A 14,602-nucleotide genomic window follows, 5' to 3' on the forward strand; every position below is an offset into this window, starting at 1 on the left:
ACAGAGTGAATCTCTACTCTTCTGCTATTTAGTAGCATGCAGAATGTTTGGGGAATCTCCTTTAATGGCAGAAGCTGTGATATGTTAGCATCGGATGGTTCATTGGCTGGAAGAACTAGGCAGCTCAGAATAACAGCGAGTGAAGAACTGATTCTGAAAGCAGACCCCTTGAGAGAGAGGAAGTAGGAGAGGGAAGCGAACAGAAAAATGGTAATATTGGTAGATGGTTAATAATGGTAGAATAGCAGGGTAATGTCTGTATAAACAATACGAAAAATGACAGGAACAGGAAATGAAGAAGCCAAGAGACCCAGGAAAGAAGCAAAAGCAGATTAAGCTCCACCTGAAGAAGCAAGCATGTGCCTGTTTCTCACTGTCTGACGTTCATTAAGATTTGGAATTGCTGTGTGACCTTTCCTTTTCATTTAAATAGAACATTGATTTTTCTCCTAGTATATTCTAATCTCTGAAGACCCCATCCAGTTTGACCCAGAGTAACCGCTTCAGGAAAAAGTAAAATGAATGGATTTAAGGATCGTGATCCATGTGCCATGCAGGCTTCATACATCTCAGTTCGCTGGGTGAGGCCCAGTGCATATATAACTGCTTGTCTCCACCAGCCACAGAGGCTACGGTAGCCCTGAACCTCTGTGACCTGGTGGTGGTGATGGATTCCTCCTTTATGGGGAAGCTTTGCACACATCCGGTCACTTAGGCTGCCTGTTGAGTGTATGATTTGTCTATAAGGCAATAACTAGTTACTGCCAAGAAGTGGGGAGTGAAAGGTCATACTTGGAAACTTGGCTTAAACAACCAGTTCGGGGAGCAAAGACTGGGTGCTCAACGGAGCTGGTCTCCTAAGAAAAGTGAAGTAGAGTTGTACTCATATTTTTGGGGGATACTTTGCAGCTGGCTTAAAACATCAGGCTGTCTTGCGCAAACTTTGTTTTCTCTATGCAGTGCAGAGATTCAGACTCTGATCATTCAGTCATTGACACACTGGTTAAATGAACAACGTCAAAGTTACTCTGAAATTTTAATTTCCTTTAAAAGACTGACAAGTAAGTTTTCCTATTGCAGCTTCCTTTAAACTATTGCTCTCTGAAAAAATCAGTAGCTCTAAACTTCTCTGCATCCATAAAAACCAAATTAGACCAGTAGTAAACTACCAAACCTGAATGCCACACATCAAGAGACTTTGCTAACTGAACAGAACATATGGCAATATTGCAGCTGTAATAGAGAACAAGAAAACTGCGCCAGTACAGGTGTTTCCTTATCTGATTTATACAGTTACACTTAGAGAATCTGTATAACGGATACATGAAGACTATAAAAGTAGGTATCAGAAAAAACACTATATGTTGTATTAGATGCAGTGCCATTATTTGTAGTCTTTCAAGCCAAACGTACTTGTTTGTGGACTGTGGATTAACTTTACAGTGTGAACATAGACTGCAATCCTTACGCTGATCAGGATGTCTCATTTTAGGATTGGATTGATGGCCCAGAGAAATCACAATCACATTGGAGGTGTCGTCCTAGTCTAATATGTACGTAAGGTTATGTTTTGAAACAAAATCCTAGTAAAAATCCCCAAGGTTCTGGAACTAAATCTATTCCAGAAAACTCCCTTCCTGTAACATCAGGTGGCAACTCTGATAGCTAAAGACTGTTTATGCTGTCATAAAAAAGTAAATGTTAAATTAGACTCAATGCTTGATTTCTATTATCCAGGGCACTCCTTTTCTTTCTATGTTGGGGAGGGAGGGAGGGGGCGTGCGTGCGTGTTGGTGGTGGTGGATTTGAACATTGTAGACCATCTGAGCATGAAGCAAAATACTGGAAGTTCCAAAATGGTAAAACCAACATTTATAGTTGGAATGCTTTGAATGTATCAGTAAGACTGACAACTGAGTCAAGATGTTCAACGCTAGAATGTTAAGTTTTAGATGTGATCAACAGAATAACTAATGTCTATATACTATGTAACAGAATGTCAAACTACTACTCTCGCTCTATGCTTAGATTCTAAAAGTTGATCAGAAGTGGTAACTTCATTTGGAATGTATCTGACTCTCTTTAGAATCTAGAGCACTAAACTAAGCATTATTGTAAGTCAGGTTGTACAAAAATATTGCTTCATGTATAAACTGCTGCTTTTACAAGAATGAATTATTAACCAAACAAAAAACTTTTTTCATTCTGTTTGATGTTTGGAATATACATGATAGTTCAAGTATTCAACCCCACGGATATGGATAAGAGATTATGTCACATGATGAATATTGACAAAACTTTTGTTTTAAAATCTGTTTAATGAGTTCATAAGGAAAACACAACAAAAATGGACATGTTCATTAAACTGATTTTTTTCTACCATTTTATTAATGGGTTACTATGTGAAGTGATTATTTGAAAGCAAGATGGCTAGAAATAACAGAGGCCCCATGTTTGTAGCGAATTAAGAATAGTCAATGCATATGGACTCAACATAGAGAGTGTTATTGTTTTAAAGTTTTACTCCTTCCATTATGCACAAAACAAGTCTTTAAAAGGCATGTGCACTCAAGGTCACCGCATATATTTTGAGTCACTTACAGAAAATTATATTATACACACACACACTCCATTCTCTACCCTTACTTTGGCTTTCAGACTCCAGTAATTTTGAAACAAAATTGTCAATGTCATCTTGCTTTAATTGAGCTGCACCATTTAACTGAATATCACTACTCTTGTAAACTGTTTCTGAAGCGATACAAGGAGACTTGAATCTATACTAATTGTCTTAATGTACTAAAACAATGTAACTTGTGAGCCACCTATGATAACATCCCCAAAAAACCTAAACTTGCTAAATTTAAGCCAGAATTACTCTGCCTTAAACAAATCACTCAGTGAATATTTTTTCCATGTATTTTTTAATGTCTGGCCATAGTGGGAGGGCGTTCTCAAAAGGGTCTTGCAATATGCCTTTATGGGTATTCATGCTCTGGATTACTCTGACCTCCACACTCAACCCTAGGATGATCAGCTAGCAAGTGTGAAAAATCAGGATGGGGGTGGGGGGTAATAGATGCCTATATAAGAAAAAGCCTCAAATATCAAGACTGTCCCAATAAAATCGGGACATCTGCTCATCCTACTCAAACCTCCCCAAGAACACTAATGCTTCATCATGGATTTTGAGAACTATATTGCCTTAAATCAGCACAGCTGTCTTGGTAGGTACAGGATAGAGATGTGGTCCTGAGGTATTGATGACTTTGAAAATCAGGACTAAGGCCTTGAACTGTCAATGGAATCAGACTGGGAGCCAGGAGAAGGCATGGAATAAATACATGGGTGAGGTACCTGCAGCAGCGTGTCCTGTAGAGGTAGCGGGAAGCCTCTTCCTGTACAAAACTGGAGACTCTGCTTTGCTTCTACATTTCAGTCCCTGGTACGGTGAGTTACAGTGATCCAATGTGGAGGTAACAAATGCATGGATAATTGTGTCAAGATTCTTAACCATGAGAAAGAGGTGAAGTTTCTTAACAGCTACAGATGAGAGGTGTTTTTTTCCTGTACTGATGCTATTTGATCTTTTAGTCAAACATGACTTCAATGGAAAGGGCGGGCAGTGTCCAGCTTAGTTCTTAAGTGTATTTCCCTGCTTCGAACCAGCATCACTCTGTCTGGGTTGGACTGAGTTTGAGTCAGCTGGTTCTCATGGATATTTATTTCCTGTAAGTATGGGCACATATTTGTGATGCTGTTGGTTGCCTTGGTGTAAAATAAAACAGATCATTGGCATCAGTGCCCCAGATGTCTTACCATTTCCATAAGTAATCATGTAAATACTGAAGAGGAAGGGAAACAGGATGGATCCTCAAAGGACCTCACAGGGCAGGGCCTTGGGGATGAAAAGCATCACTACTCTCTGATCCTGTCGGAGGAATGATTTGAGCCATTGTAGTTCTGTGTGGTCTACTCTAGCTATGTCATGAATGTGAGTGGAAAAGCAGCACCCCATGTTTGGCTGGAGCCAAAGCTACAAGCATATCAAATAGTATGTGCATTAAGATTGCGTCTGTCTCCATTTCCAGGAGGAGATCATCTTTTAGTGTGCCCTGTTCTGAAGTCTGATGGCAGTGTATCCAGGATGCTGACAGAATCACGAGTTAGAGCTTGATTGTCACTATTTTGTCAATGATTTTGCCTAGGACTGGGAGTTTGAAGATGGGATGGTAATTGGAATGGTTTTCTATGTTCAGTTCTGGCTTTTTGAGGATTGTGTAGGCAATTACATTTTTCTTACAGTTGCCTCTCTGAAAAGTGTAGATTATTTATTAGCAGTGGGCACCATTGTTCTTCCCTGGCTTTCACCACCCAGGCAAAATCTGAACAGCTCTACAATGCACCTTAATTCTAGCTGGCAATATTCTTGCTAATCCAGTTTTAGTCATAATTTTTACTTTAAAAAAAGAGAGAGAGAAGCCAAGTTGCATATCTTTTGGGATAAGGACAGTTCTGAGGCGAGATTCACCACTTTCCTACAGAATATGAAGCATCATCAGTGACCTCCATAGAGCAGTGCCCTCTGAAAAATATACTGCCTGCCTTGCTCCAGCAGCTGGAAGGGACTCCTCAGATGCCCATGAACATATTGACACTGAACCTGTTTGGGGGCTTCACCTTTCGTATCATTTATATCTGTATTATTGTAGCAACTATAAGGCTTGGCTGAAGGACTCTGACTTTTTGGAGTTCTTCCCGTCACCCGGCTACTTGGGAAAAGGGGGCCCTAATGCTTTTTCCTTTGCTTCTTGCAGGGATCCCTTCCTTGCCCCCCTTCACCCATGACTTTTGATGAGGGATAGCTATGTCCCCCTCACAAGTATGTCTAGGCTTCTGAAAGGGGGAATTTCTTCCCCATATCACCCACATACCTTGACCAGTCACATCTTTCATAGCTGCAGTAGGGACAAATTTACATGGCTTTGGTCACTGTGGACAGAAGCAGTTAAAATAATCAATCTTTGGATCTTGATTCTGCATTTACTTGGTCTGCACTTGTTGCTTCCATCTGCTGGAGTCACTCAGTGTGAATGGGACAAAAGGGAAACAATTCTTTCTATACCGTTCCCCTGTAGGAGCTTTTAGAGTGGCAAGAGAGAAACAGACAGGGCTGTGATCAGTTTCACAGAGCGTGACCAGAATCCTGTTTTCATGGTACTGGTTTTATACTCTCTCTAGAGGAAGTTTTCTACACCGCACTGGGGCTTGACTTTTTAAGCTCCGCTTCTATCTCCTACTGCGCTTTGTGGAGTGCATATACAAGTACATTTGAGGGTATTGCCAGAGAAGCAGAGTCAGAGGAAGTTTAGCAGAATAGGGGCTGATTCAGGCAAATCATGCATTTCTTCTACTGTTCAATGGGGTTTAGAAGGAAGCCTAGACAGGAAAAGAGTTATTGTAGTCAACCGCACATCAGGTGTGCTGGTGGATCCGTTTGCAGAATGGAATAATGGTCTATTATCTGCTGCTATTCAGACACGAAGCAGAAGGTTTAGAGTGGTGTCTAAGTAACAGGAGAAGAGATGTGATCAGTGCCAGAAGGTTCTGGAAAATTCTGTAGTAGCTAGAGAAAACATTGAGGAAACTACAGTGACAGAAAGCTCAAGACACAGGCAGTGAGGTAAAAAAATTAACAAGATGAATGCATGATCAAAGAAGAAAACAGAGCTGAGAAAGGATAATATACAAGGAAATCAGGAAAACAATGAAATAATAAATGAGACAAGATAAGTGTGCATGTGATTGTGAAATATCTGAAACTGCTGCATCACATTTTTATGTTGCATGCATATATATATATATATATATATATATATATATATATTCAAATTTAGATAAACTACCCAGCACTACAAGCCACAAGAACCAGGATCAGAGAGTCAGCATCAAACATCCTTAGTTATAAATGCATCCATAGTTTTAAAATTTAAATAGTGTGGAAGACAGGAAGTTAATTTCAGCCTGGTTTTTTAGTTGCCCCAGGCTGCTGGACAATAGGATTTTTTTTTCTAGCTTGGGTCTAGCCATAAAAAGATGTCACTATCTATAAGGAATAGAAAGGGTCTGCCTTGGATTGCTTTGTAGACACTTTCCCCTATTGAAGACTTACCTAATCCATGGAAATGAGGGACAAAACTCTATCCTCAACCTAATATGTGATCACTCAAATAATACTTAATAAAGGATTAGAAATGTATATGGATAGTCACATGAAACAGTATGAAAATGTACATAAAGGACATAAATGCTTATGCTTCAGGGCATCAGCCAACTGCCTATAGAGCAGAGTAACAAAAGTCCATTATAAGGTTTCTAGCACCTTCCTCTAAAGCAGCTGATGCTGCTATTTCTGGAGACAGTACTTCAAACCACACATAAGGGTATACTGGGTCTGATCAATGGACCATGTAGCCCAGTATCCGGGCTTCCAACAGTGGCCATTGCCAGATCCTTCAAAGAGAATGAACAGGGCAATAATCAAGTGATCCCGTCATCCACTCCCAGCATCTGGCAGTGAGAGGCTTAGGGACACCCAGTGCATAAGGTTACATCCCTGGCCATCTTGGCCAATAGCCGTTGATGGACCTATCCTCCATGAACTTATCTAATTCTTTTTTGGACACAATTATACTTTTGGCCTTCACAACATCCCCTGGCAATGAATTCCACAGGCTGGGGCTGTGTGTTGTGTGAAGAAGTACTTTCTTTTAAACCTGCTGGCTATTAATTTCATTGGGTAACACAATACTTATGTTATGCAAAGGGATGAATAATACTTCCTTATTCACTTTCTCCACACCTTTCATGATTTTAAATCTTTCCATCATATCCCTACTGAGTCATCTCTTCTCCAAGCTGAACAGTCCCAGTCTTTTTAATCTGTTCTCATAAGGAAGTTGTTCCATTTCCATAATCATTTTTGTTGCCCTTCCCTGTACCTTTTCCATTTCTAATATCTTTTTTTGAGATGGGACAACCATGCACGCAATATTCAAGGTGTGGGCAGACCATGGATTTATATAGTGGCATTATGATATTTACTGTCTTATTAAATATCCCTTTCCTAAAAGTTCCTAACATAGTTAGCTTTTTTTGACTGTCAGACCACTAGTATGATCCCGAATGGCAATTCCTATGTATTTAGAACTATTTTAGCACTTTTCACCCAATGCTTACAAAGTGCATAACAAACAACAAGCCCAAAAACACCCTTGTGAGATAGGTAGGTGTGTGCATTTACTAAGGGGGAAATGGATGCACAGCCATTAGGGTTTGTTTAAGGTCTTGTATGAGTCATTGAGGCAGCCATAGCAGCAAGATAATGTCTAGAGCTGTATTTTAACAACAAAATATGCTTCCTCCAATTTCCTTACCCTCTCCTGTCAGGAGACTCCCACAATTTGTTTGTTTTCTTCTCTCAGCTGGATAGCGTACACCCAGCATAGCCAGGATAAAGCAGAGGCAATACAAAACCAAGGAAATCCTTGTCTATTTCAGACTACTGATTTTTCTAACACTAGGGAGAAAGCAGCATGGGAATGTGCACTAGACCTATGAGCTCCTACAAGAGCTCTTCACAAGCACATTTTAGAATTACAAGCTGTAGGTGAGGAATTTCATCTGATCCCATCTTTCTTCTTAACATATGCTACATTTCAGCAGTCTAAATGTAAAGGTTGGAAGCATTTACCAAATGGTTTAGCAGATGAACAGGGAAACAACTGGGGGAAGTAGAAAAGAGACATCTGTACAGACTCTTCTTAAACAGTCAGACATGAGATCACAGAGGTTGATAACCACTGTGACACACACCCTTAGAGACCACAGACAAAGTGTGACAATTTTTACTTTAAAGATTCAGCTCCAGTGAGATAGCAATACAAATAACATTTTAACACACTAACTGTACCATAGCCAACTTTACTAGATGTGTGAGTAAGATCAAAGCTCAAATTTGGGACAGGTTGCTGCCTTTTTTTAAAAAAAAGTTTTCCATTTTGTTTTTGATACACCCAGCTTTTATATTACGTATCAGTAAAAGACTCCATCCAGGCCTGATGGTTGCAAAGAAAGCCTTGAAAATGTGAAGTTAGTGTATAACTGAAGAAGTGATTTCTACTTTGTGTTTGCAGAGAGTTCTGCACTGGTGCAAGACAGGGCTTGTACTGATATTTTTTTTATTCCAGCAGAACAGTGATTTACTGCAGTAATTAGTGTCAATGTGGCACATCTACATTTGATGATTGTAGCAGCATAGCTATATGGGTGCAAGTTTCTGCAGACAGACCCTAGGATAATCTAGATGTCACTAGTGTTAGTTATGTCACTGCTGCTTAAAGAATGTACGGAATGATCAGGTTCTGAATATCTGCCCATTCATTTTAGGGCTATCAGTGCTTGGAAGATACCACTACCCTCTTTCCCAACCTGCACTCTGACCTATGAAGCCAAAGGGAAGTTTAGGGTAGCACATAAGCCTCTCCAAAGAGGAGCCAGAGTCCAGCAGGGCAGCCAATGGACTGGCCTGTCACCTCTACTAGAAGCTCAGTCTCCTGTCTTCACGGGGCAAGATTCCCATACAATAGCAAAAGGGCATTAAGTTTATTGGTAAAATATAGAGACATGTTTACAGCAAACTAATTTAAGCTTTAATATTTTGGATGATGAGAATAGTAAAGTTCTTAAATAGATATCTTGTAGATTAGAAAGCAGTGATTTAGTATCTTACTTCCTGCCATCAAATAGAATAGGTTTGGGATGCAAGAGAGGTAAGTGTCACACATGTAAAATAAGAGGCAAATGTTTAACTGGCACTTTCCTAACACTTTTGTATCAAAAACACATAATACACTCCACTAAGAATGAATTCACAAAACAAAAGCACGTTATATTTAATCACTGTGTCACCAGTGAATTGGCACCCTGAGGATCAGGTCCATTGCTTATTGAAATCAGTGGAAATATCCACCGATTTCAGTGGTCCTATATCAGCCCTTCAGTTTCCTAAGATTTTCAAGCACTCTTCTATTGTCAAGAATACACTACTCAACGAAGCAAAAACAACGAGAGTCCTGTAGCACCTTAAAGACTAACAGATTTCTGGGGGCATAAGATTTCGTTGGCTGCAATCCACTTCATCAGATGCATGTCTCGTTGTTTTTGCTGTATACACACTAACATGGCTACCCCTCTGGTAACTCAGTGAAGGAATCAAGAATAGTATTGGGCTCCAACTGCAAATAGGAAAGGCTGTGAGGAATTGTTAGAGAGGCATTCACACACAAGCAATAGCTTACCTGCTCATTTAGAGCCCAACGTGTTTGTGAATGATAAACTGTCTTTAAAACATCAGTTTTGGGACATCCCAGTTTTATACTTGTTGTAATTTAAAGGCCCTAATCTTGCATTCTGACTTGCACAGATAGACCTGATTACAGGACTGGGGCCTAAAGTGTCTCCCAAAACTATAAACCAGCTAAACAGAAGGGGAATGAAGAGACTCTCACTAGAGTATTTCAGAACATTTAACCACAGTAATCCATCAACATATGGTACTATAACCCTTTACAGTCATCTTTCTGCAGGAGAGAAAGGAGACATTCCTACGTAAGTTGCAGCTTTATATATAAGAATCACTGGAAAACTTAAAAACTGACATTTTCCTAATTGGGAGTTTTATTTCTTCCACTGGGTTGCTAGCTAACGTTCTTCCAGGAGCAGTGGGTTGCTAGCAGAAGTTTATATTTAAAAAAAAAAAAAAAAAAAAAAAGTTTTGGAGGGAAAAGACAAGTCACATGACCTTTGTAAAAACAATACAAGAATAAAAGAAGTTTTAAACCTACTGAAGGTATCCCAACAGTCTTTTTTTTTTTTTTTTGAAAAAGGATGAAAACTTAGGTTACTGTACAAGAGGCGGCAGTGAAGCAAGTGAAAAAAATTACAATTAAAAATTTCTCACACAGAGACTGAAGAGGGGGGAACAAAAACTAGTCACAGTCATCAAAAAAAGAAGTGTAAGATACCTAACGAGATTTTTCAGAATTATGGGCAATGTGGCAGAGATAGCAAAATATTAATGGAAGTATCGTGAGGAATATCGCTATGGTACAGGTCCAATCCAGCTATCATTCTGCCTGTGGAACTCCCACTGAAGGAAGTTACAGATCAATAGCGAGAGTGATCACTGAACCAAAGCTTCCTTCAGTTATAGTAATGATGTTCACATCTTAATATTTTAAAAGCATTAGCAAGACTGAGCATCTACCTACAACTACCAGAGATCTGTCTTTGTTATTTGTTCAGTGGTATCAGCCTCTTCGGTATTTCAGCTGAACTTTCATGAAAAGCAATGTGTTTGTGGATTGTGGAAAAGCTTCTTCTTCAGGCTTTTCAGAGCTGAATAGTTGCATATCTCATTTCAAAAGAGGATCCCATCAAATCACGTTTGGCCCAGAACATAAGCTCTTAAAATTTTTTTTATTAGAAGAAAAAGTAGTTCTGTAACAAGCTAAAACCACTACACATGTTTCTACAGAGTTTAATGGCAGTGTCTTTAATCAGATATTCCCCAGCAGCCCAGGGATAGCATGAAGTGAAATGGACTATAAACGAGTGAAACTAACTGGGCTGTTCTGTCTCCCAACCGAATGGAATAAAGCAGGAGGAGAAGAAGTTTTTAAAATTCAGTTTTAATCTAAGAGATGTGGGCCATACAGGAGGGGACGTGTTAATAGTAACGGACCCTCAGAACGGGGCTGTCTGCCCGCCCCCCTCGGGGCGCCGTGTAGGCTTCAAAAATCCACCTTCCCAGGGGGCTATTTCCCACAAGGGCAAAAAGCATCGCCCGCTCGGCAGCTGCGGGGCTGGCCCAGGCTGGAGAGGGGGAAAGGGAAGCGAACAGCGAGCTGCGAGGCCAGACCGTGCTTTCTGGGGGGCGGAGGGGACCCATCCGCGGCGGGGCCGGCCCGCTCGACGGCGGGCGCGGAGGGGCCCGGTTCGGTCCGGTCCGGCCGGGGGTCACCAGCCAGGGCTGTGGGGGGCCGATCCGGGCTGTGGGGGGGGGGGGGGGCACAAATCACCAGCGAGACGAGACGCCACTTTCCTGAGACCGGGGCTCTCCGGAGGCGGGAAGGGAGCGGTCCCCACAGGTCCCCAGCGGCCAGGAGGGGGACGGTGCATGGGGGCCCGGGGGAGCGCGGCAGCCTCTGCTCCTCCTTCCTTCCTTCCTTCCTTCCCCCGCCGCCTCAGGCCGGGCCGCCCCGAGCGCGATGCCCCCGCCGCGCTGAGCGCCGCCGCTGGCTGCAGCCGGAGTGGCTGCGGGCCGGGCCGGGACCGGGCCGGGGCCGGGGCCGGCTCCAGCCGCCATTACTCTTTGTTCGCCGCGCTCGGAGCGGCGGCGGCGGGGATGTTGCAGGGCTCGGCTCGGCTCCATCTTTAAAGCGGGCGCCCCTCCCGCTGGCTGTGCAGGCCCGGCCGCCTCCTGCGCCTGCTGCTCCCTGCGCCCCGCCGGCTCCATCCCCCCCTCGGCTGGGCGCCTGCCTCCTCTTACCGGTTACGGGCTGCTCCGTCACTGCTTTCGTTCGCGCCTAGCCTCTCGCCGCAGTTTTATTCTCTCCCCCACGTAACACACCGCGTCAAACTACACCTCCGCCGCGTCACTCACACACAAGGCTCTCCCAGCCCGGCGACAGGCAGGCAGCGGCCGACTGAGGAGAGCCAGCCAGGGAGCAAGCGCCGAGAGCGCCGCGGCCCCGCACGGAAAACGCCGAGCGCTCCCGGAGAATGCCGAAGCCATGCAACGCGCGGCGGCGCCCGAACGCAGCCGAGCGGAGCGAGCACGGAAACACCCGAAGAAATTCGGAAACGACCGAAGCGCTGACTGGGAGTCCCCGGCACGCCCAAATGAACACGGAAGAGACCGAAGGGCTGACCGGGGCCACGGACATACCCGAATGAATACGGAAAAGACAGAAGTGTCGACGGGGTGTACGGAAATGCCCGAATAGGGACGGAAAAGACCGAATTTCGACGAAAACCCACGGCAATACCCGAACACGGCAAAAGCGCGGGGCAGCGATCGGAAACGAACAGCAATCTCCGAAAGCTCACGGAAATGGACGAAGACGTGCGAGGGAGAATCACGGAAATCCCCGATTGGGGTTGGCCTGGCCTGTCCTGTCAGGGAGGTGTGTGTGTGTGTGTGTGTGTGACTGGCCCCCTAGGTAAAAAGTAGGTATCTGACAATCAACCAGCCCATCAGTTTTCTTTCCTAGAGGTGCCCTGGTAAACCTGGGAGGTTCCCCTCAGTTAAGAAAATCTTGCAAGAGAACAGAATCACAGGCAACTTGAAACACCCCGCCACCGCGCCTGCAGGCACCGCCAGCCGTGCTTTGCTGTACATGAGGCACTCAACTCTTCCCCAGGGACATAACGGCTCAGGGGTGGGTCCGGGGGTCCCAAGGGGAACTGAGCCATCTCTCTCTGGGATACTGCCCTACCCTAATGACTGGTGCTCTAAAATAATTGGATCCGTTCACAAGGCTTGTGTTTGTTCTGGGGTGTGAGTGTATTGGCAGCTCGGTGTTCAAAAATTATTGGGGGAAAAGCAATGGAATAAATTTTGCACTGACTTGAGACAATGATGGTTATTCTTCTCTCTTGGGGGAATACCTTCCACAGGCAAGGCCCAGCTCCTGCTCACACAAGCCTTCTGTTATTGGTTGAAGTTCAAGTGTTCCAGTCAGGGACACCACTGGATAGGGGCTTGCAGGCACTACAGTTGCTCCAAAATTTGCTTTAGTCCCCCCATAGACACCCCTCCCAGTGCAAAAGTCAAACTCAAATACTTCTCCACTGCTGCTGGCTGGCATTTTGTACCAATTGGAGTTTTTCCAGTTTATAGTCTTAAATACAATAAAATGCAATAACTACCCCTGGGCTTCTCAGATAGGTCTATCACCATGGCCAGGTGTGTGTCCAGCAAGATGGGGACAATCTTCTGGCCAGTTTCAGACAGAAGTGGTAGTTTTTTCACACTCATGGCTACTTAGGCATCTAATAGCAGTGAGGTGCCTTAAAGGATCCCAAGGCAGACCAGCTTAATCACAGGTCAGAGATAATATAGAAAAAGCAAGTTCCTCAAATGCTACCCTCTTCCTACCTGCATCACTTCAGTTTTAGCCAGTTGCTTTTCAGCCAGCTGTTGATTTTGTATGGGCATTGGGAAAGGTAGGAGATGGCACTATTTATGTTTGGTGTAAAGTAGATGTAGAGCTGTGTGTTAGCTGAGTGCTGTTGACACTTCAGCCCATGCTATTTCACCAGCTCTTCCAATAGCTTTGTAACAGTACTGAATAACATGGGGGAGACATCTGTGCTCTGTAGGGCTCCACAGTTGAGGACTCTAGAGGAGAAGGAACAATAATCCTCTGAGTTCAATCTGAGAAGAAGGCCCTGAGCCATTTCCATTAATCTCTGTAGCTTCTTGGAAGTATTTTCTGATTAATGGTATCAAATGCCAAAGAGAAGTCCAGCAGGATGCATGACATCCCTTGTCTATTGACAGTAGATTGTGCCCCAGAGCAACAAATGCTTTCTTTAGAACACACCCTAGCCTGAAATCCAACTTAGAACCCAAGCAGTATCTCTACAAAATTTCTGCATGAACCAGACTTTACAATACACTGAATGCAATTCTTATTGGTTAATTTTGAAATATTACAGCAATTTGTACGATTTTGTGTGTGTATATATAAGAAAATGCTTACTCTTTGTATACTTATGTCAGGATGCCTCCAGCTGACATTGTATATGAAGGTTTAAGCAGTCTGCTTTTTTAACTGTATAGCAAAACACCACTATGTAGCAATAACTGCAACAGCTTCACACAAAAGCACTCAGGACCTATGCTCTCTCGTAAGCTGATGGAATATTTGCTCATTTAGTTTTGTAGCCACCAAGTCTGATACGAAGTAAGGCCTTGTGTACATGAGAAAGTTGCAATGGTTTCATTTAAGGTGTGATTTCACACCAATTTAGTTAAACACTGCAAAAGGCTGCATGGACACATTTATTTTAAGCCGATTTATTTTGGTTTAGCTTTAGTCCATTAGGAATTGTTAAGGTAAACTGAAATAAACAACTCTTACACCAAAATTAGAGTGTCTACACTGATTTAAATACCGATTTAAGTTAAACTGGAAAACTTTTGTTGTATGCAGGTCTAAAATGATTTAAGCTGTTATACATCCCCAGTCTCTCTACTCTTCTAAGACTCTCCTGCTTTTAGCTAAGGTATCTGCTACAAGAGTTTAAAGTTTCAATGTAGAGTAGTTAACAGCTTCTTAGGCTCCCCCAGTCTGCACCCAAAATCTCCCTTAGCCTAGGGTAGGAAAAGGATAGGAGCAAACGGCAGCTGCAACAGGTGGGGTCTTGCCCCATGACTTGGATTTGTAGCTGTCTTTTGTACAATGTCTGATCGGTCCAAACTAGGATTCAATGTACAGTTAAAGTCTCTTCCAAAAAGAATTCTTCCTTTTTG

The 14,602-nt window shown here is 43.0% G+C and overlaps 1 protein-coding gene across 1 annotated transcript in view; it reads right to left on the reverse strand.

The window, feature by feature from the left end:
• The window catches only part of CREB1 (cAMP responsive element binding protein 1), a 56,215-nt gene extending 44,154 nt beyond the window's left edge, over positions 1-12,061 (reverse strand). Inside the window, exon 1 of the mRNA XM_067548756.1 lies at positions 11,612-12,061. The gene's annotated coding sequence lies outside the window, so the exon portion shown is untranslated. The remainder of the gene's footprint in view (positions 1-11,611) is intronic.
• Between the last annotated feature and the right edge of the window lie 2,541 nt (positions 12,062-14,602).

This window comes from Emydura macquarii, unplaced genomic scaffold (assembly GCF_026122565.2).
Source record: "Emydura macquarii macquarii isolate MOO-44397 ecotype Brisbane River unplaced genomic scaffold, CSIRO-AGI_Emac_v2 contig_1253, whole genome shotgun sequence".
In the NCBI taxonomy this organism is placed as follows: domain Eukaryota; kingdom Metazoa; phylum Chordata; order Testudines; family Chelidae; genus Emydura; species Emydura macquarii.